Source organism: Echinops telfairi, unplaced genomic scaffold (genome assembly GCF_000313985.2).
Source record: "Echinops telfairi isolate 266 unplaced genomic scaffold, ASM31398v2 ScPeMD7_53;HRSCAF=182, whole genome shotgun sequence".
Lineage (NCBI taxonomy): Eukaryota > Metazoa > Chordata > Mammalia > Afrosoricida > Tenrecidae > Echinops > Echinops telfairi.
In genome coordinates, this window is record NW_022103951.1 from 2,870,454 (window position 1) to 2,891,252 (window position 20,799).

The 20,799-nt window shown below is 44.0% G+C and overlaps 1 non-coding gene and 1 pseudogene across 1 annotated transcript; one reads left to right on the top strand and one right to left on the bottom strand.

Moving 5' to 3' along the window:
* Window positions 1-783: 783 nt before the first annotated feature.
* Window positions 784-904, top strand: LOC115869834. Its single transcript, XR_004046394.1, has one exon. It is a non-coding gene; the product is annotated as a small nucleolar RNA SNORA61 (small nucleolar RNA).
* A 16,739-nt stretch (window positions 905-17,643) lies between these two features.
* Window positions 17,644-18,101, bottom strand: LOC101642999 (annotated as a pseudogene).
* Window positions 18,102-20,799: the final 2,698 nt, after the last annotated feature.

Here is a 20,799-nt window from a genome sequence, read left to right on the forward strand (position 1 = left end):
TGCCGGGGGTTTAAGTGGAGAGAAAATGCTTTGAGAATGATGTACAAATGCGCTTTACACAATTGATGTGTGTATGGATTGGGATAACAGTTGTATGAGCCCCTAATAAAATGTTTAAAAAAAAAAAGATTCCAAATTTAAGGAGGCAAAGGCAGTAGGCTGGTAGTGGTGCAACATATCACATTTTAGGGATGGAATAAAATAAGTAAAAATTAAAAAAAATAGAGGGGCACTTAAAAAGAGGAAGACCCTCGACAAGAGGAACTGACACAGTGGCTGCAACAATGGCTCAAACCTAAGAACAATTGTGAGGAAGGCCGAGGCTCAGGTGGTGTTTCGTTCAGTTGTACACAGGGTGGCTATGAGTCAGAACCCAGACGCAGCTAACAACACCGCCAATTGAAGGTGAGTAGTTTATGTCACCATTTATTATGAAATAAGATACAGCTTTCACGCCACAGGGTAAGACTTTAAAGATTACGATAAGGATAGAGTCGGGGGTTGAGGGGCCGAATGAGAGAGGGAAGGGACAGGAAAGTAAGGAGGGAGGGAGGGTGAGAAAAAGAACCACATCTACAAGAGGTTTGATGGGAGACTGCCCCGGATTGGATGAGTGGGGCTGTGCAAGCACACAGAAGAGTCTTTCTTCGTACCTATTATATTCCACCAAGAAATAGCTGCAGAGAGAGAGAGAGAGTGTGTGTGTGTGTGTATACATATATATATATGAAGAACGAGTGTCGAAATTTTAAAAAGAAAGAGAGAAGTGGTCAAGTCTTGAAGACTCTCCAAATTCCGTCCCCATCCGATCTCAACATTGGTCTGAGTGGCAGTAAAAGGAGGAAAAGTAAAAGGGAAACAGATTTGGATGCTTTTGTGACATACAAGTCGGTTTCACACAGCAACAAGAAAACCAAACCAAACAACACCAATAGAACTATCATATGCCCCATGGGAACGATTTCTAACATTCTCCAGTAAAATGATATGATGTCTCTAACATGGACCAGGGACATCTAAAATATAGATATATACACACATAAGTATTAATAATTTTTAGTTCAAACTTAATCATAACCCATATCTAAGAATAATTAGTTCTTATGATGTGGCCCTACTTGATACTTGCCCTCATGATAAAGATCACTTAAAATCAGCAATTCACGCACATTTTGTTTGATCTCCTTCACGGTGATCCTCTCAACGTAGCATCACTTATCCCACTTCCTCCCTGCATTTCCTGTCTCCGTTCTTCTGTCTGTCCTATCCCTTCTGAGCTTTGTCCTCGGGTCAATGCTGCCCTTTTGATCTCAAATGGATGATTATTCTAAGCTGTGCATATTTCACTTGTGCTATTAATTCTCCTGATAGACCTATCTATTGTTTGACTGAACACTGAGCCATGGGAGTGAGTTCAGTTCCAGACCTGGAGGATGGCTAAGATTACCATAATCTTGGGGGTCCCACCAGACACTATCCAACTGGTAAGCCTGATCTCTTTTATAAATTTGAGGTTTTGCTCCACATTCTCTTCTACTTTATACAGTAGCTTCTAATGTGATCTCTTTCAGAGCAGTTGGTGATGGTGGCTGGGCACCATCTATTTTTCCTGGTCTCAGAGTAACAGAGGCTGATATTCACGAGGTCCATTTGTCCATTGGACTAGTGGTTTCCATGGGTCTTTGATTTTCGTCACTGTTCTCTCTGAGCAGGAAGAGACTAATATTTGCACCTTAAATGGTCAATGACAAGCTTTCAAGGCACCAGTCACTACTTTCCAATGAAGAATGCAGAGTATTGTCTTTGTGGACTATGTTACGAAAGACTGGAATCTTTACAGAATCAGAGAATCCCATCTTTCTCCCTTAGACTGGCTGGTTGGTTCAAACCACTGATCTTTTTGTTAGCAGCTGAGCACTTTAATCACTGTGTTACCAGGTTGCCTTTTATTGTGACTAGCACAAAAATTGAGAAACTAGTTTGACAGCATTCAAAAACCATGATCCTATTTAGGAAAGAAGCCACTTGTGTCACTGAAGGATGACTGACATTCTTACATATGTCTTCTTTGTTTCGCTTTTTCTTGTTTGCTAAAGTATACAAAAATAGCTACCAACATTTCTGCAGGAACTACATTAATTCATCCATTTCAACGACAGGTTGCCTACAAACTAGGAGCCCGGGTGGGGTGGTGGTTACACATTCAGCTGCAATCCGCATGGTCGGGAGTTCCAAACCATCAGCAGCTCCGAGGGAGAAAGACTGGGCTTTCTACTCTGGTAAACAGTTACAGTCTCAGAAACCCACAGGGGGTCGCTGTGAGTCAGCATTGACTCGGCGGCAGTGAGTTTGGGGTTTTGTTGTTGTTGTTTTTGGCTAGAAATACAAGGGTCCCGCCGAAATCAATTGGCTGTTTAAATCAATTTTCAACAACAAATTATTATTTGCAGGCCCTATGCTAGGTGCAGGTGGGGGTTTGTGGGGCTGGGGGGCGGGTGTTGGTTTGCTTGAGAGGCAGTTGTTAAACATGTACCAACAAACCACCACATCAGATGGACTTAGATGAGTATTGGACCTCTGACCTTAGTGACCTCGAACAAGTCACTTAGCCTTTCGGAGTCTCATCTTCTTCCCAATGAATCTCACTGAGTTGGTGTAGGTGATCCCAACACCTCTGCCTTAGAGTCTACTCTGACTCATGGTGACCGCCATCTACAGTTATCAGCCTTAGAGTCTACTATGCGCCGCCACAGCCCTTTGAAAATCACATGAATCTACATAAGGATGCTGGTGATTGCTTGTGGTGTCAGTGTAGAGAAGTCCACTTTCCTGGACCTCCTAGTCAGTGAACTGAGATCTTGGTTGTCTATAGCTTCAACTACATCCTGGTACCTCCTCCAAGAAAGCCTTCGCTTTCCATCAGGGCCAGGCTGTGTCCCCTCTTGCACCTCACTCCAGAGCTGCGCTGCACTCCTACCCGGCAGATGTTGGAGCACACCCGACTGTGGTTGTGTCCCAGTTAGGATTCCTGGGCATCTCTGCTGGTCACGATTTCCTCCTGACCCCTGAGCCTCCCTATCCGGACAGTCTGCTCTGTTCAGAAGACTTCATGTGGCTGTAATCCACAGGGCTTTCTAGGTCCAAGGTCCCACGTCGCTCTCGAAAATCACTTGATCAGATTCTCACATCTTCTCCCAAATCTCAACGAAGTGGTCAGCAGCTTTGGCCACGCAAAAAAAAACTCCAAACCCAAACCTAGATAGTGTCCTGACCCTAACACTAACTATATTCCTAACCTCTGAACCTAATATTTTCATCTGTTAAGTATATCTCAAATTTTTAAAAAAATAACATTTTGCGGTGATTTGGGTGAAAGTTTACAGAGCAAATTGGGTTTCCATTCAACAGTTCATCCGCGGTTTGCGTGGTGGCATTGGCTGCAATCCCTACAATGTTGATTGCATTCTTCCCACTGCCTCCTTGTGTTTCTTGGATCCATTCAATCCTTCTTTTCTGTCCTGTGTATTTCATACGGTTGATTATTCTAAGGAGTGCGTACCTCCCTAGTGTTATTATGGGACCGGCCTACATTGAACGGAAAGGTGAGTAGTTCCAGGCCTGCAGGTGTCTAAAGGTCATCGTCTCAAAGATTCTACCAGTCTCTATCAGACCCATAAATCTGGTCTAAATCTAATCTTAACCCCAACTGCTAATTCTAATCCAAACCTCTAACACCCACCCTAACCCTAATCATTACCCAAACCTTAAGCCCCAATCCTAACACCAGACTAACTCCCAACTGTAAAGCCAACCCTCTTGCACTATCACATCACTCTAATCTCCAACCCCAACCTCCTCCCCGACACGTATTTCGAGCTCCTAATTCCAACCCTCACCGCTAACCCTCACCTGGACCCGAATCCCGAATCTCAATCTCCTTCCCCAGGATTCTCTGCTCACTTGCTCCCTCCCAGGTCCTGGTGCCTTTCCAGAGACTCAACTGCTACCCAGTCGATTCCAACTCATAGCAACCCAATGTAGAGTTTTGAAGGCAGCGGATGGCCTCATGTTTCTCCCATGGATTGACTGGTGGGTCTGAACCACTAACCTTGGGGTTAGCCGTTCCAACACTTACCCTAAAGCACTTTTCTAGAGAAAGACCTGCTATTTCCCTGGACCCTTCAGGCCAGGCTAGCAATGAGCTAGAAGCTTGTTGGTGTATACTTAGGGGTTTGTCTGGGGGACGAGCCAAATTTGGGTTTGACTTTGCAATCCTAGAATATTACTCCTCCTATCCTGCTCTCAGGAATGAGTCATTCTCTAGTGCCCTCTGGAGGCAGGATGGTGACCTGCAGACTTGCCTGGGCAATTCAGGAGGGAAAACTCCTCCTTCCTAATGTTCACTCAGTGAGAAGCCAGCCTGTCCAGTCACTGAAGTCCTTGAGTGACCTTGGGCAAGTTACTTCTCTGCCCCTCCATTTCCTCCGGTATGAACTAGATTTAATCATAGTACTTCTCTCGTAGGGTGGTTGTGAAGATTAAGTGAGTTAGTATATAAAAGTACTTTGAGCAGTACCCAGCACGATAGTGACCACTAAACAGGTGCTTGCTTTTGTTAAGATTATTATGATACTGGCGGGAAAAAGTATACACTTTCCTCTTCAGACTTCCATTTACTTTTATAATGAGGGCCCAAAGAGGGGAAAACTTACGAACCATACTTATTTTAGAAATTTGACGACGAACAGAAAAATAAAAAGAAGGGGGAGGGACACACACACACACACACACACACACACACCCGGGAAGGAGGGATCCCCCCCAGGGGGGAGGGACAACCCACAACCCCACCCCACCCCGATCTAGCCCATTATTTCCATTTTGAGGACAAGAGAGAATTGGACTTTGCAAACAGTCTATATTTTAGTGGATTTTCAATTGCTGCAACCAGGCCCAGCCAAGCAGAGCTGTTCTTTGATTTTATTTTGCTCTTGGCACTGGACTCTAATTCCAGGCATAACACACGGTCTCTGCATGTTTGTCTTTCCCACTAGGTTGGAAGTTCTGTCTCCCTAGTAACACAGGCAGCCCGGAGCCAGCCTGGGGAAGATGCTCTCAGATGACCACAACACCTGCTTTCCAGCACTTGTACCACGTTTGAAAATCTGTTCGGCCACCATTTCTTGCTCAGAAACATGGGTAGTCTTTTGGAAATTGTTCTGGTTTTTATTGTTTTCTGGTTTCTTTTGGCTTGAGGGCTTTCTGTGGGTTTGGGGTTGTCGGGAATTTTTCTGGTATGGTTTTCTTTTTATGAAATCCAGGAGAGGTAAATCTATAGAGGCAGTGACTAGATTAATAGTTTCTTAGGGCCATGGCATGGAAGGCTGGGGGGAAATAAGGACCTAATACTAATGAGCTCATAATAATGAGGAGGACGCCATGCTTGGTCAAGCCAAGGGGCGGAGACAAAGAGGAAGGCCTGTGACAAGATGGATGGACACAGTAGCTGCAACTCTGGGCTCAGCCCTGAGGACAATTGTCAGGACTGGGCCGGGACAGGCCGTGTGTCGTCCCGTTGTACTTGAATCGGACGCAACTTGAGAGCACCTAACAACAACAACAACAATATAACGAGTATAAGACTGAAAAAATGATCTAAAATTGTGGTGATGATCGCACCACTCTTTTTAATCTATTTAATCCCATTAAACACGGGATGTGAATTCTACGTCAAGTAAACTGTGAATTCCTTTTAAAAGATGGCTCACTGCTAAGACAGTGTTTTATGATGCAACCCCCTTTGTGGTCAAAGTGTTTGTTTTGCTGCCAAAGAATGAAAAGGCACCATGGGTCGTTCTAGCAGAACCACCGTTGTAATGAAATGCCAGGGCTATAGTCTGTCGTACCTCTTTCTCAGCAGGGCCGTTTGCTTCTACTGAGTAATTCCAAGTGGGTTTTCCCCCCTAGGCACGTGGCTCATTAAAATGGTGATTTTTTTCCACCGGCAGATCCAAAACTGAAAAGAGGGCTGGCCAACACCGTGCCCCAAAGAAACATGGCATCTGTTCTGAGCTGCTGCTTTCTGCAAACAAAGGTAACTGTGCTCTACCGCGCCTACCTACCAAGTACCACCTCAACAGTAAAAAGAGAGAGGGGTGGAAACATGAGCCCGGATGTGGCGTACCACTTAGATTTGCATTGTGTATGTGTGTGTGTGTGGTTTTAAGAAAAAGGTGGAAGGAGAAAGAAAGAAAAGTGATCAGACATGTCCATTTCAGGAGCTCGTTCCACCCTGGCCCGCTGCTGCCCTCCCCTTTCCCTCAAAGACGTGTATCGGTATGAAAGATGTGCTTACAGATCAGCTCACTCGGCATCGAACCACAAAAGCTGATCTTTAGGAACTAAAAGCAACCAAGGATTGACGCTGCAGACCCAAACCGGGCCAAGTGCCAGCGCTGCCTTGTCATTGGTGTTGTCTGTCTTCACCTAACTTCTCTTCCCTCTCTCAAGGCGGTTTTGTGAGGCGATGTTCAGAATCGCGGTCACAGCTGGTTAAAGCAACTCGCAAAGCAAGCGTTTCCCAAGGGTGCCATCTTGTGGTGCTTCTATGTCTTGCAGGACTGTTTCTCTTGGAAACCACCCTGGCTGGAAACGGGAGGCAGACTACTTGGAATCAGTCCTTTCGTGATTAAAAAAGGTAAACTGTCGGAACGTGGCATTGCGCAGTATGAGTCCAGTATCAAACACCCAGGTGTTGAGAGAAGGTTAAAAAAAAACGAACTAAAAGCTTTTTAGGGGGAAATCCTACCTTAAGAAACAGGAAGTCTTTGGTCTGCCTGCACACCAGCATGTCTCATGAATGAGCACATTTTATTTTATTTTTTAATCATTTTATTGGGGCCTCATACAACTCTTATCACAATCCATCCATCCATCCATTGGGTCAAACACATTTGTACATTCGTTGCCCTCATCGTTCTCAAAACATTTGCTCTCCACTTAAGCCCTTGGCATCAGCTCCTCATTTTTCCCCTCTTTATTTTATTTTTTATGAGCACATTTTATTATTTTTTATTGAGCCATGAAAATGTTGACAAAAGGCCACGGGGGAGAGATTCTTGAAAATACTTAGAATCTTGGTATTTTAGGAAAAGCATTCCCTTAGAAGTGGGCTTCTTCGTTTGGGAGGTCCATGGGTTAGGGAAAGCGAACTGCTGACGATGGAAAATGGCCCGTGCTGATACCTATGGCCATTTTCATATGTAGCATGCTCCTCGTTTTTTAAAAATATGATTCTCAAAGGAGTCAATGAACTACTTAAAAAACACACTTATTAATACCTGAGATCCTATTGGAACTTCATATCCTGTCTGAAAATGCTGTCTCCAGCTACCTTGACTGGAGTCTCATTTGGGACCTCATGGTTCGGGCGACACCATTCCTTTGAGGCAGGTGTCCAATGCTAATTGCTTCTAAGCATCTGCAAGTTGTACTAGTGAAATGGATTGACTGCAAGGATCTGCAGCTTTACCTGGGGTTTCTCCAGCTGCAGAAGTACGTTCATCACGTATACAAGGTTGTCGTTGTTGCCAGGGGCTACTGAATTGGTTCTGGCCCCAAGGAACCCAGTACACAACCGAACAAAACACTGCTTGGTCCGGCACCCTCCTCATTCCTGTATTTGACCCCATTGGCACAGCTCCCGTGTCAAACCATTTCCTTGCTCATATTCATGATATTATACTAGGGGTCAAACAAGAAAACAGATAGGCTCACAACTACTGAACCAATAAGGAACAGCAGTCTACATGCAGACAACCTGCACCGTCAAGGCCCGTGGAAGCAGCAGGCGAGAAAGCCAAGGGCATATGCATTGGGCGAAGCCGCTGGAGAAGACGTCTTCCAAGTGTTAAAGGGCTAAGATGTCACTTTGAAGACTCAGGTTCCTTGAACACTAGTCTAATATCATAAATATCAGTAAAACCCCAACCAAAGCCTATACACATGCCCTAATCCTCTACCCCAAATCACTAGTCACATGCGGCTAAGGACTGTCCTAGAGGACAACACAAACATAGAACATCTGCTTCATTACAGCAAGTCCTATTGGAGAGTGCTGCTTTAGAGACTAGAATCGCTGGGGTTTCTCTTGAAGATTAAATAAAATGAATATTCTCTTGTCAGCTGCTATCGACTCCTATACACCACTACTAACATCACATCTGTGTCCATCCTAATTGACAGGGCCCCGGAGGCGCTCAGGTGGCACTGTGGGCTAAGTGTTCAGCTGCTAACCACAAGGGGGTCAAGTTGGTGGTTCAAAACCCACCAGCTACTCCTCGGGAGGAAGATGAGGCTGTCTATTCCCATAAGATTTGCAGTCTTCAAAACCCTCTGTAGGGGGTCACTGTGAGTTTAGAGAATATTGAAAGCACCTGGAATGCCATTGGCTGAGACCTTGCTTCCCAATCCCAACATTCAGGCACACACACACACATACACCCTGGTTTGCAGGCACCCACCTCCCTGAAGTCCCCATTACTTCGTGGGCTTGGGAATGTGAAGTGTTGTAACACAAACCCACATGACATACGTTTTCCCTCTCACTGTTGAAATCTGTGCTTACAAATGGAAGAAGCACATGAGCCTGTGTAATTCAAGGATTATAAAAAATAAAATCCAAGTTCAGAGAAGGGAGCGGTATATGAGTTAAAATTCTGAACAGCCAGTTTGCAGAAGGTTAAGAATGATGTATCGGGCTTCTAACCACAAGGTCGGCACTTCAAGACCAGCAGCAAGCTCCTCAGGAGAAAGTCAAGGCTTTCTACTCCTTCAAAGAGTTACTGTCTCAGAAACCCCTGGGGGCAGTTCTACCCTGTCCTCTGGGGTCACTATGAGTCAGGATTGACTTAGTGGCAGTGAGTTTGGGGGGTTATGGATGACAGTGGAAGCCCAAAATCCATTTGCAGGGTCCTCATGAAGATTACGCCTCTGACCATAGTCCAAAGATGCGAACAGCCTTGCTATCACGCAGAGAGCATAGTAATGTCAATCATGGCACATGTAGTTAGGTTAACATGTGACACCTCTTCTTTTTGACCCATGTTAAATTTGTTCCTGTTTTTTTAATTTGTTCCAGTTTTTAATAGTTTCTGCTTTCTTTTCGATGGAATATTTTGTCTTATTTTGTCGTTGTTGATTTTTCCCCTCTTTTTTGTTTTGCCAGGATTTTTTCTGTCTATGAAATACAGGATAGGTAAGTCGATCGAGACAGTAACTGGATGAATAGTTACCTAGGTACATGGCATGGGGGATCGGGGGCAAATGAGGGGCTAACAACAATAACTACAAGAATGAAGAAAATGTTCTAAAGCTGATCATGGTGATGATTGCACAACTCTTTTTAATATGATTGAACAATTGAAGTTGTATGATGTGTAAATTACATGCCAATAAAAAATAAAATAAAGATGGAGCACACAAGCCTTGTTTGTGTTCATCTAGACTAGTGAAGAATCCAGTCGTCTTTTGTTATGTTGGTATTTGTGTTGGTTTTTTGTTGTTGTTGTTGTTTTCAGATTTTAAGCACAATTTTTATAACCCACACAGCTGACCTCCTTTATCCATTTGGATTCTTTCTGCCTTTAAGTTGCAGTGTCCACTCCAGGAGATGTGGTATCCCTCTTTAAAACTGATTATACTCATGAACACTTGAGTAGTCGGTTCCTGCCCATACCCTCCATTCACACCTCAAAAGAATGTTTATATCTGAACCGTTTTAACTCAAAGGCTTGGCTTTGGGGTTTGGACTCTTGAAGAGGTTGTTTTCAAAGGCCTGATGAGCAGCGCCATACAATCCAGAGTTTAATATTTAGTAAAAAGAGTTGTGGTATCATCACCACAATCACAATCCATTTTAAAACAGTGTCTTCATTCTTGTACTCATTATTAGCTCCCCATTTCTCCCTAGTCTCCCCTGCTATCACCCTAAGAAACAATTAATGTAGTTACTGCCTCTTTAGATTTACCTATCCTGGGTCTTATATAAAGAAAAACCACAGAAAGCTCTCAATCCAAAAGACCAGAAAATAATAATAATAAAAGCTAGAACACATTGTAAATGGGTCCCAAGGGGGAAAACAAATGATAAGGTGTTACATTTTCACCTAACGATCACTTTATTAATCCACTTTCCAATACACACTCTCTGAGGGCAAAGCTTGGCACCTCTCTGGTCAAAGGGGATTCACCTGGGGACGCTGCACGTGGCTTTGGGGCTGTCACCACCATCCCTCACCTCCTAAGTCATTTCGTTTTGCTTTCCTGCATTGTTATTTCTTGGAGATATCGCTGCACCTTCAGTGAAGTTGGGTTGAATATTATGTTCGTCTCTGGGGAATTAAAGGAGGGGCTTGCATTCATGCCGGGAGCCAAGCAGTAGAGAGCAAGTATCCGCCAATTACAGGCAAAGGGGGAAACCCAGCCCCAGGAGGGAGCGGGGGAGCAGCCAGTTTCCAACAGGCATTGATGGAATCTAGGGAGCTTGAAGACAGCAGGCTACTTATTTTATTGTCTATAACTTGTTCGATATCTGTCTTCCTTTGTTTTTTTTAGCAACAGAAGCTCCTTTGTCATGGGAAACTGTCTTTCTCCACTTTGAGTGGATCTCTATGCCCTTGGTGACAAGAGTGGGACATCAGGACCCAGTCAATCATAGCTTTCCCTCCCCAGTCACTAGGCACAGGAGTGCCACCCAAGAGGAGGGAGTTCAGTGGAATTCTCGTTTGGAACGTCCTCTCTTGTCTAACCTGGCTTGCTCCCTTCTTATTCACCCATCCTTCCACCGATGGATAGGAGGAGACGGAAACTCTCTTTTCTCTGGGGTCAACTAATGCGAGATGACATGAGCTTTGCACTGTCCTTTCTTCCCGGGACACAGTATCTGGGCGATAGAGACCCACACGGAGAACTGCAGGCAGGAGGCGTGACAGAGACTCCTTGTGATGTCATTTGACAGCGAAACTTTTCTGTTAGCAGTCAAGTGTTTAGCCATCGCACCACCAGGACCCCGCACTACAAGTGGCATCTGGCTATCCACCGGGCTGCTAATCTCGAGGTCAGTGGTTCGAACCCACTAGCACTTTTTCTCCCTTAGAGAAAAAGGAGGCTTTCTACTCCCATAATGAGTTACAGTCTCAGAAACCCACAAAAGCTTTTCTACCCTGCCCCATAGTGTCATCAGGAGTCAGAACGTACTCACTGGGAGGGAGGGAGGGAAAAATGGGGTAGCACAAAATCCCTGAAGAACAGGAAATATTCAGGCACACATCAACCTACCCTCCCTTTCTTCAGGAATCACCACCACCCTTGCTCATCCTCTAGCCTCAAAAACTGCTTTCAAAGAAATCCATCATCTCGCAAATGCCCAATGGAAATGCCAAATCCTGGTTGTGCGTTTAGTATCGTGTAGTATGGCATAGGAGAGGAAGCAACTTTAAGTTAAAAAATGAATTTAGATCAGTATATTATTAAAAATGGTAGTATAATTTTCATTTTAATGAACTCTTTAATGATATTCATAATATATAAGGACAAAGCTTGACTTTTCCCCATTTAACAAGTGATGCATGCTGCTTAATTTACTTTCAATTAAGTATGCAAGAAAGAGCATGGTTTATCTACAAATTCAAAATGACATATTAATATTGTGTTTGGGGACTAAATGTGTATTAATATGTAGATTGAAATTTAACTATGTGTTACAGCCCTCCAAACTGCTTCTATGACCTGGTATTTGGAATTCTTGAATTTTGCACTTTAAAAAAATCAATTACTTTATTATTATAATTTTCATGTTTTGTTTCTAAAAGAAGAGACACGAGCGCTTTCTGGCTGCTATTTGCAAGTACTTCTCCAGAAATAACACACTGTGGGTTTGGATCATTTTATTCCTAATAAAGCAAAAGCCAAATTGGATTTTTTTTTAAATCCTCCTTTTAACTTTTGTTTTGAAGAACTAGGGATATCTTGATGTACTGAGATATGATGATTCAAAGGGCCCACACAGGCCTAAGGTAAAATTTCAGGATGATCTTTTTAAAAAAATCATTTTATTGGGGGCTCATACAACTCTTATCACACTCCATATATGCATCAATTGTATAAAGCACATTTGTACATTCATAACCCTCATCATTCTCAAAACATTTGCTCTCCATGTAAGCCCCTGGCATCAGCTCCTCATTTTTCTTCCTCCTGCCCCAATGTTTCCTCTCTTTCACCAGTAATCCATTGTGAGACTAAAATAAACAGGCAAATAAAAATCATTGAAAAGTATAAAATGATCCAAACTACAGGAGGTGAAGGAGTCGGGCACGTGATGACACAGCCCAGTGGTAGATCCAGCTGATCCCCACCATGGTCTCGCACACCCAGTCAATGATTGGATGCTTTATGGTTGTGAAAATAGATGCCCCTATCACTTTTATTTATTTTTAACAAATCACTTTATTGGGAGCTTTTACAGCTCTTCTAACATTCCATACATCCACTGTATCAAGCACATTTGTACATAGGTTGCCACCCTCATTTTCTACACATTTACTTTCTATTGAAGCCCTTGGTATCAGCTCTTGTTTCCCTCCCTCCCCTCACTCCCACTCACGTGACCCTTGATAAATGATAAATGATTATTGTTTTCATCTCTTACACCGATCGCTGTCTCCCTTAACCCACATTTCTGTTGTTCATCCCCCCCCCAGGGGGTGGGGGAATGAAGCATGGATCATTGCAATTAGTTCCTCCTTGCTTCCACCTCCCCCACCCCCCACCTTCCCCCACCCCCTCCTTGTATAGCTACTCCCACTTCTGTCCCTGAGGGGTTTAGCTGACCTAGATTCCATGTCTCGTGAGCTCTTATCTGTACAAGTGTCCATGCTCCAGTCCAGCCAGAGCTGACCCTATCACTTTTACAAACGTACACCTCAGAACACTTTCGCAAGCCCCTGCAGTTGGGACATCTTGGCTTCCTATCCTGATGTCACCTTTCACTAGCTCTGTGACCTTGAGCAAGTCATTTTCTTTTCCTTTTTCTATTGCTCAGTTTGTATGAATATAATTAGGAGGGGAAATATCTACCTAAGGAACTTGGCCTGACCATCGTCTGCGCACACCGAGGTCAGATGTAAACATGGAGAACGTCAACTTGAACTTGGCTTCGGTTGCTTTCAGGAAGCCAGCAGATGAGCTGCCCCGCCGCCCCCCGCCACCCACTCCACCCCTAAATGCTGAGTGTACAGACGGATGTAGGTGGTCAAAGCAGATCTAACCGAGCGAAGAGGCTGCCAGGTCAGGGGACAGAAAATCCGAACTCCTTATATCACTAGGCTAGGGCAGGGCTACACCTCTCTACCGGTGGCTATCAAAGCGCAATCCCCAGATCATACGATCACATTTTTGACCTGGGGACTGATGAGAAATACCGAGCCTCTGGCCTTGTCCCAAACCTACCAGACCAAGAACTTTGTGGCTGGCACCCAGCAATTTGTGTTTTCACAATTTGTGATGCACACTCAACTTCGAGAACCTGCACGATGGTTGGTTGTCATGGCATTGGCTCCAGCTCGTGGTGTATGGTACCATCCCCAGAGAAAGGAAGAAAACACTGCCCAGCTCGGCCCCATCTTCGTGATGGGCGGTATGCCTGAGGGCAGAGTGGTGGCTTTCGTACCACTGACTCTCAGTGAGGGCTGCCCTCATCTTCACTGACACCGGAGTCGACGTCACCAAATGGGATGTCCTTCCCTAGAGACTGTTCTTCCCGGATGAGGAGGCCAAAGCAAGCAAGGTGAATTCTCAACAGCCTCACGTCGAAGCAGCCTTCCACTTTTATTTCTTCTAAGACTGATGCTATTCAATATTCTGGTATTCAATGTTCTCCCACATGACACCACAAAACCTGTGCTACAGCATAAAGCAGCTCCTTCCCCGAGCAGTCTCACCATCGTGGTCGGATTTCTCTCACGGGCCTGCTCCCCACCCAGAGTTAATGTGAGGTTAGAATCGTAAGTGGACTTGGGAACGCTGTTATCTGCAAAGCCCTAAACAAAGTATTCGCTTCTCTCAAGAGGGAATGTAACAACTAGTTCTGCAAGGACACTGAGCAATCAGATCGAGCACGGGTTGAGCTGTCACAAAAAGCAGTGGCCTGGAAGACTTGCCGACATTTTTAAAAAAATCATTTTATTGGGGGCTATCACAACTCTTATCACAATCCATCCATACATCAACTGTATAAAGCACATTAGTACATTCGTTACCCTCATCATTCTCAAAACACTTGCTCTCCACAACGATGCTTCTTTTTTTTTTCTTTTTCGTTACTGCATATTGCAGTTTTATTTATTATTATTTTTAATCATTTTATTAGGGGCTCATACAACTCTTATCACAATCCATACACACATCAATTGTGTAAAGCGCATTTGTACATTCATTGCCCTCATCATTCTCAAAACATTTCCTCTCTACTTAAACCCCTGGCATTAGGTCCTCCGATGCTTTTTTTTAAAAAGAATCTATTCTGCCACTCTGTGGCTTTTATTTTTTTTAAGCACATTTGTACATTCATTGCCCTCATCATTCTCAAAACATTTGCTCTCCTCTTAAGCCCCTGGCATCAGCTCCTCATTTTCCCCTCCCTCCCTGCTCCCCCCCTCTCATGAACCCTGATAATTTATAAATTATTATTTTCTCATATCTTGCCCTGTCTGATGTCTCCTTTGACCCACTTTTCTGTTGCCCATACCTCAGGTTATATGTAGATCCTTGTAATCGGTTCCCCCTTTCTAACCCACCCCACCTCCACCCTCCCAGTATCGCCACTCTCACCACTGGTCCTGAAGGGATCATCTCGCCAGCATATTTCTATGCAAACAAGAGAAAGATCATATGTCAAGGACCTGCTAGCCTAGAATATCTGCCTGGGGACCTGGCCGTAACCAATCAAACATTCTCTGATGATGGAAATGGTTATAAATTGAATTTCACTCCCTCCACCCCAAAGATCCGCTGAAATCTAATGCTAGTAGCCGTGAATGAAAATAGGATGTCTGAATATTATCAGGTAAATTAGCCTGAGGTCATATTAGAGTCGTGTGGCTTCTAATCCAAATCCCCAAGGTGCCTTTGTAAAAGAGAAGACACGGCCACACAGGACAGTTAGCCAGGGACTCTGACCAGTCCTCAGAGGTTGGACAAAGGCAGGGTACAGATTCTCCCTCAGAATCCTCTGAAGGATGGTTGACACCCTAGTTTCTGATACCAGGTCTCTCCAAATGTAAGACAATATATTACAGGCCACCCCGTTTGAATACTTTATTAGAGTAGCTCCTGAAAACGAGTACAGAAATGGTCTATAGTCTGTGCTGTACAATATAGTAGCCAGACAAAGCTATTACACATAAGGCAAGATAACTAGTACAACCAAGGAACTTAAATCTTAAGTTTTATTTAATGTTAATTACTTTGAATGTGATAGTTACATGTGGCCAGGGACTACCATATTGGGCAGTGCTATTCCAGAGAAAGGCTTTCATACTAAGGAAACGGCAACTCATATCTACACTGAACGCTGTGTGAAGGGACAGCCAAACTCATGCCCTTTGCTTTCATTTCTCCTGTCCTTTATGATCTCAAGTCGCCTCTGGCCATGAGGCGTGGGAAGCTGTTGAAAGCTAACAGCACCTCTCTGCTCTCCTGCCCCATAGAACTGAAAGTAGAGAAACAAGACCGGGGGATTTCAAATATTACATGAGGCATACTTAACATTCAAAATATATTTCTGGTTATCTGACATTAAAACCGATCTTTCTTTTTGCCTTTTCTTTGCTAACTCTGGGACTCCTAGTTGCAGCTTATTTATCAGTAACATTGACCTTGGCTCCTTGAGGGGCAAATTTGATGGAGGTGTCCCCCACCTGCTGGTTTGATCTCATCTTGGCCAGAAAGGGCACTTGGTGATGTATTTTTTGGTAGACACTTTTCAGAGGAATAATGGCTGAGAAAATCAGTCTAGCAGATGACAGAAAAGGCCAACTGTGCTATCATTCACACAGCCTTGCTTATTTCTCTACAACTGAAAGCATCCTCCCTCCATAGGGTTACAGTGGGAAATGGGAGGCATGTTTGGGGGCGTAGTCTCCAGTACCAAGACTGTAGCTGGGAGCTATAGTACCTGTGGACCCCCAATGCTCTGCCATTCCTGGATTGTTAACTCCTTAATCACCTCAATAAGTGATCGCCGTGTTGAAGGAACTGTGGCAATGGGAAAAACTCTCTTTTCTTTTGATTCTACCTACACTTTCCCTATGAAGCCCTGGTAGCTCAAACCCACCTCGGAAACTTTATATCAGGTCGCTGAGAGTTAGAATCTACTCAATGCAGTGTGCAGGCTTTTGCTTTAAAACAAGAACAAAAAGTATGGTGAGCAGAATATTGCCGTTCCCAGGAAGACTCACTACTCTCCTAGCACTCCTATAATGTCAAGATCATGTCAAGTAGAGGTGCCTCTATACTCCCATATATAGAATATGTTAGCACTATATCTTAATTTCTATAATATCAAGATGAGGTCAACTCATTCACTGTCACTGATCAACTCAGTGACAGTGAATGAGTTGACCTCATCAAAAACCTGTGGGTTTTTGAGACCGTGACTTTTAAGGGAGTAGAAAGCCGAGTTGTCCAACCTTGGCTTCAAACTGTTGACCTTGAGGTTAGTAGCCCAATACATAACCACTGTGCCACTGAGGCATCTCAAGGTCAACAAGAGCTACCTATATACTTAGACCTTGATCTCTGACATAACCATTTCCTCTTTTAATATTGACAGTTAACTAAAACAAAATTTTGAAGCCACCAAGCTCATTCTTTATATAATAAGGAAGGTGTTATTTTACACGTATGTATTAACTAGATAGTTGATCAAATAGTTTTTAACAAGAGGAGGGTATTTTTTTAATTTTTGGTTTTTTCATTTTTAAATTTAAATTTTTCAAAATTAATTTTTGATTTTTGTGCTTGTTGGGTTTGTTTTTGTTTTTTAAATACCTTTATTTGGGGCTATTACATTTCTGATCACAGTCTATACATCCATCCATTGTGTCAAGCACATTTGTACATTTGTTGCTATCATCATTCTCAAAACATTTGCTTTCCACTTGAGCCCCTAGTATCAGCTCCTCATTTTTTCTCCTCCCTCCCTGCTCCCCCTCCTCATGAACCCTTGATAATTTATAAATTATTATTATTTTGTCATATCTTACACTGCCCGACATCTCCCTTCACCTACTTTTCTGTTGTCCATCCCCCTGGAAGGAGGTTATATTCTTTTAAATGATGAAAGCTAACCATGCCTGTTTTGCTCAAGAATACTATTATAGACATAGGATACAGGGTATTTTACAGCAGATAATAGTTTGCCAAGCTTCAGGAAGGCAAAACAATAAAGTAATGAATTCAGTATTGTCCAGCTTGTCGTTCCTTGCTCCAGAAAATCAGGTGGCAGATGCTGCTGAGACAACACCCTGATACCACCGCTGCTCTCGTCACAGTTGCATCCACTATCTTAGAACATTCCTGTCCTTATGATGCAAGTCCTAGCAAAAAGCCTCCCACAAATCCGCTGGGTATCATGATGTTCTGTGTTTAATAAATTGTTGCTTCTTCAGTGATACTGTTGATTTCAGCTGCTGCTTTATTCCCACGTTTCCTTATCTGCCTTTTTGCTTTGTTCACATCGTTTTCAACTCTCTTCCCATCCACCTGGACAGAGCCACTGTGACGGGCAAGCTGAAGGTGAAGAAAGCCACCACCGACTGCAGTTGCCCAACTTTCTGGAACAAAAAGCCAGCACACCCGCCAGTCACTCCACCCATTACGATCTGAGTGGCTACTGAGTCTTTTTCTACCGTGGGTCCTGAACTGCGGCCAAGCACCCGGCTCCACCATTGGGGGCTTCTGGTACACTAAGTTAAATCCAACCCCTCATAAGCCTCATCATCACTTTCACAGTCTTGGGGAGGGGGGCTCCGGGTCGCCATGATTCTGTCAGCGGCTGGTCCAGGGTGGCCTCCACCTACCCAGCTCTCTCTTACAGTTTCAGAGCCACTCTAGACCGGTCGAGGAGGGTATTTTTAAATCAGCACGCCTTCCTCAGGAATAGCAAAGAAACAAGGGTGCTATTTTTATGAAATAAAGCAATGTACCAGCATGCAGGGTTTTTTTTTAATTAAAAGATCATTTCATTGGGGGCTCTTACAATGCATCACATTCCACATATCCATTGTATCAGGCATATTTGCACATACTATGTTGCCGTCATTCTTTTCTAGACATTTACTTTCTATGGAGCTCCTTTTTCCCTCCCCCTACCTCATGACCCCTTGATAAATTATAAATTATTATTATTTTCATATCTTACACCGATCGCTGTCTCCCTCCCTTCCCCCATGGTTTCTGTTGTTCGTCCCCCTGGAGGGTGTGTGTGTGGGGGGGGGTTATGTGTTGATCATTACAATCAGTTCCCCCTTCCTCCTCCCACCTTCCCCCTACCCTTCGGTTGATTGTTATAAAACTTATGCTCTCTTGTTTTCCAAGAAAGGCCCAGGCCAAAGAGTAATGGTTGTGATTTTCTCCTGCAAAACACTTCACTAACAGATATAGCCAGCAGATTTAAAAACAAATCTTAATAACATTGTGTCTAGATCATAGCTTTTGATATTGTCCTATTTTCTGTATTGCTGAAAATACTCACATGGATATATATTTAACTTTGGCGAGCTGACAATTTAGGAACCAAGGAGCTTCATGCAGGAGGCTATTTGATGATATAATTGCTCTGCTCTCCCACCAAGTTCTTGGGTCCCTTTCCGTCTTTTCTACCAATTTCATCAAAGAAAGGCATTGGGTCTGGGAGACAATTGGCATTCTGCTCCAGGAACCCAAAGAGTTGAACAGGCTCCTCTGAGGATCGTTCCCGTTTGAATTGGGAAGTATAGCACTCATTCTGGAGGGCCACCATGTGATTAGCTCACAAACTATGGGTCTCAAAGGGTGGGTGGCCCCTGGTTCAGGAGCAGCAGCAGGGGACATTTTAGAATGCAAAGTCTCCAGGCCCATCCACCTGGGCAGAACTGACGGCTTCAGTTGCCACCGAGTTTGACCTTTCTGTTTGTCTTTACCTTTCATAATTCTTTCATCAGAAGCAGAAATCCTTTTTTCCCGGGCATATCCATGAAGATGCCATCGTGCAGGTTTCCATCCACTGCCGTTGAGTAAATTCAGAATCATAGCAATCCTAGCTAGGGTTTCCCAGCTGTAAATGTTTATGGGAGCACACAGCCTCATCTGTCTCCAGAGAAGTGGCTGGTGGGTTTGAACTGACGAGTTGGCAGTTAGTAGTCCAATGCTTACCTAGCTGCGCCACCAGGAGCATCTTTGGAGTACAGCAGGAGTTGTCAGTGTGTCAAAGGCCTTACCTGAGAGTGCTAGACATGCAAATTTTAGGGCCCTGAGGCCCCCATCTACCCATATGAACTGAATTAGCAACTATGTTTCAGCCAGCGCTTGGAACTAGTTCGTTCTGATTTGATCCCCCACTAAGAGCTTGCCTTTCCACCCCAGACAGACTGAATCTACAGTTTAGTAAGATCCCTGGATGATTCTTCCAGTCTTCAGATTCTTATAGCTCCCAAGGATACTTAAGAGTCACCTGGCAAATTCTCAGCAGGGGTCAAGCTGGATTGAACCTGTACAAAGGCCTGACTTTTGAGTTCCAAGCCCTGATTTTAGCAAGCTCCCCAGTGATTCTGGTGCACACTGAAGTCTGAGAAATGAGATAGACTATGAGCCTCCAATAAAATGATTTTTTTAAAAGTACTCCTTAAAAGGCTTTATTGGGGGAGAGATGTTTCAATAGGTTGTGTGGGATATGTGTGGTAGAACTGCAAGTGAGGAGAGTCACGGATTTGAAAATGCCTCCTTTCCCTCTTGGCTTAAATATAGTAACATACAGTCTACAGGCGAGTGTTTTTTTATTGAGATGGTGGAAGAGACTGTCAAGATTTGGGTCTCCTAGGGACTAACCCTGAGCCTTGGTAGCACTATGGATTATGTGCTGGGCCGCTAACCCATCAGTCACTCTGTGAGAGAAGACAGGGTTGTCTGCTCTGTCAAGATCCACAGTCTCAGAAACCCCAGAGTGGTCATGAGTTAGAATTGACCCCATGGCAGTGCGTTGGGGGTGTTTTGCTTTGTTTTAAAATGTATGAGTCAGAAGACTGTAGCCTTCCGTCTGGATTACAACTCCATGAAAAGAAAGCAAAAATCCTCACCACTGGACCAATGGTCAACTTCATGATAAAAGGATTGAAGTCGCCAAGGATGTCATGGTACTTGGATCTACCACCAAGGCTCATGCACAGCAGTCAAGAAACCCAAAGACGTCTTGCATTTGACAAATCTGCAGCACAAGACCTCGCTAAACTATTGAAGATCACCCACGTCTCTTAGAGGACTAAGATGCGACTAACCCAAGCCATGGCATTTTAAATCACCTCCCATGCATATGAAGGCTGGGCAAGGAAAAAGAAAGATGGCCGAGGACCTGATGCCTTTGCATGATGCTGCTGGCAAGGAATACCGACTCTTCTATGACCTGCCAAGAGAATGAACCAATCCGTCTGGGAAGAAGTGCAGCCAGCATATGCTCCTTTAAAGCGAGGATGGTGAAAGTTTCTC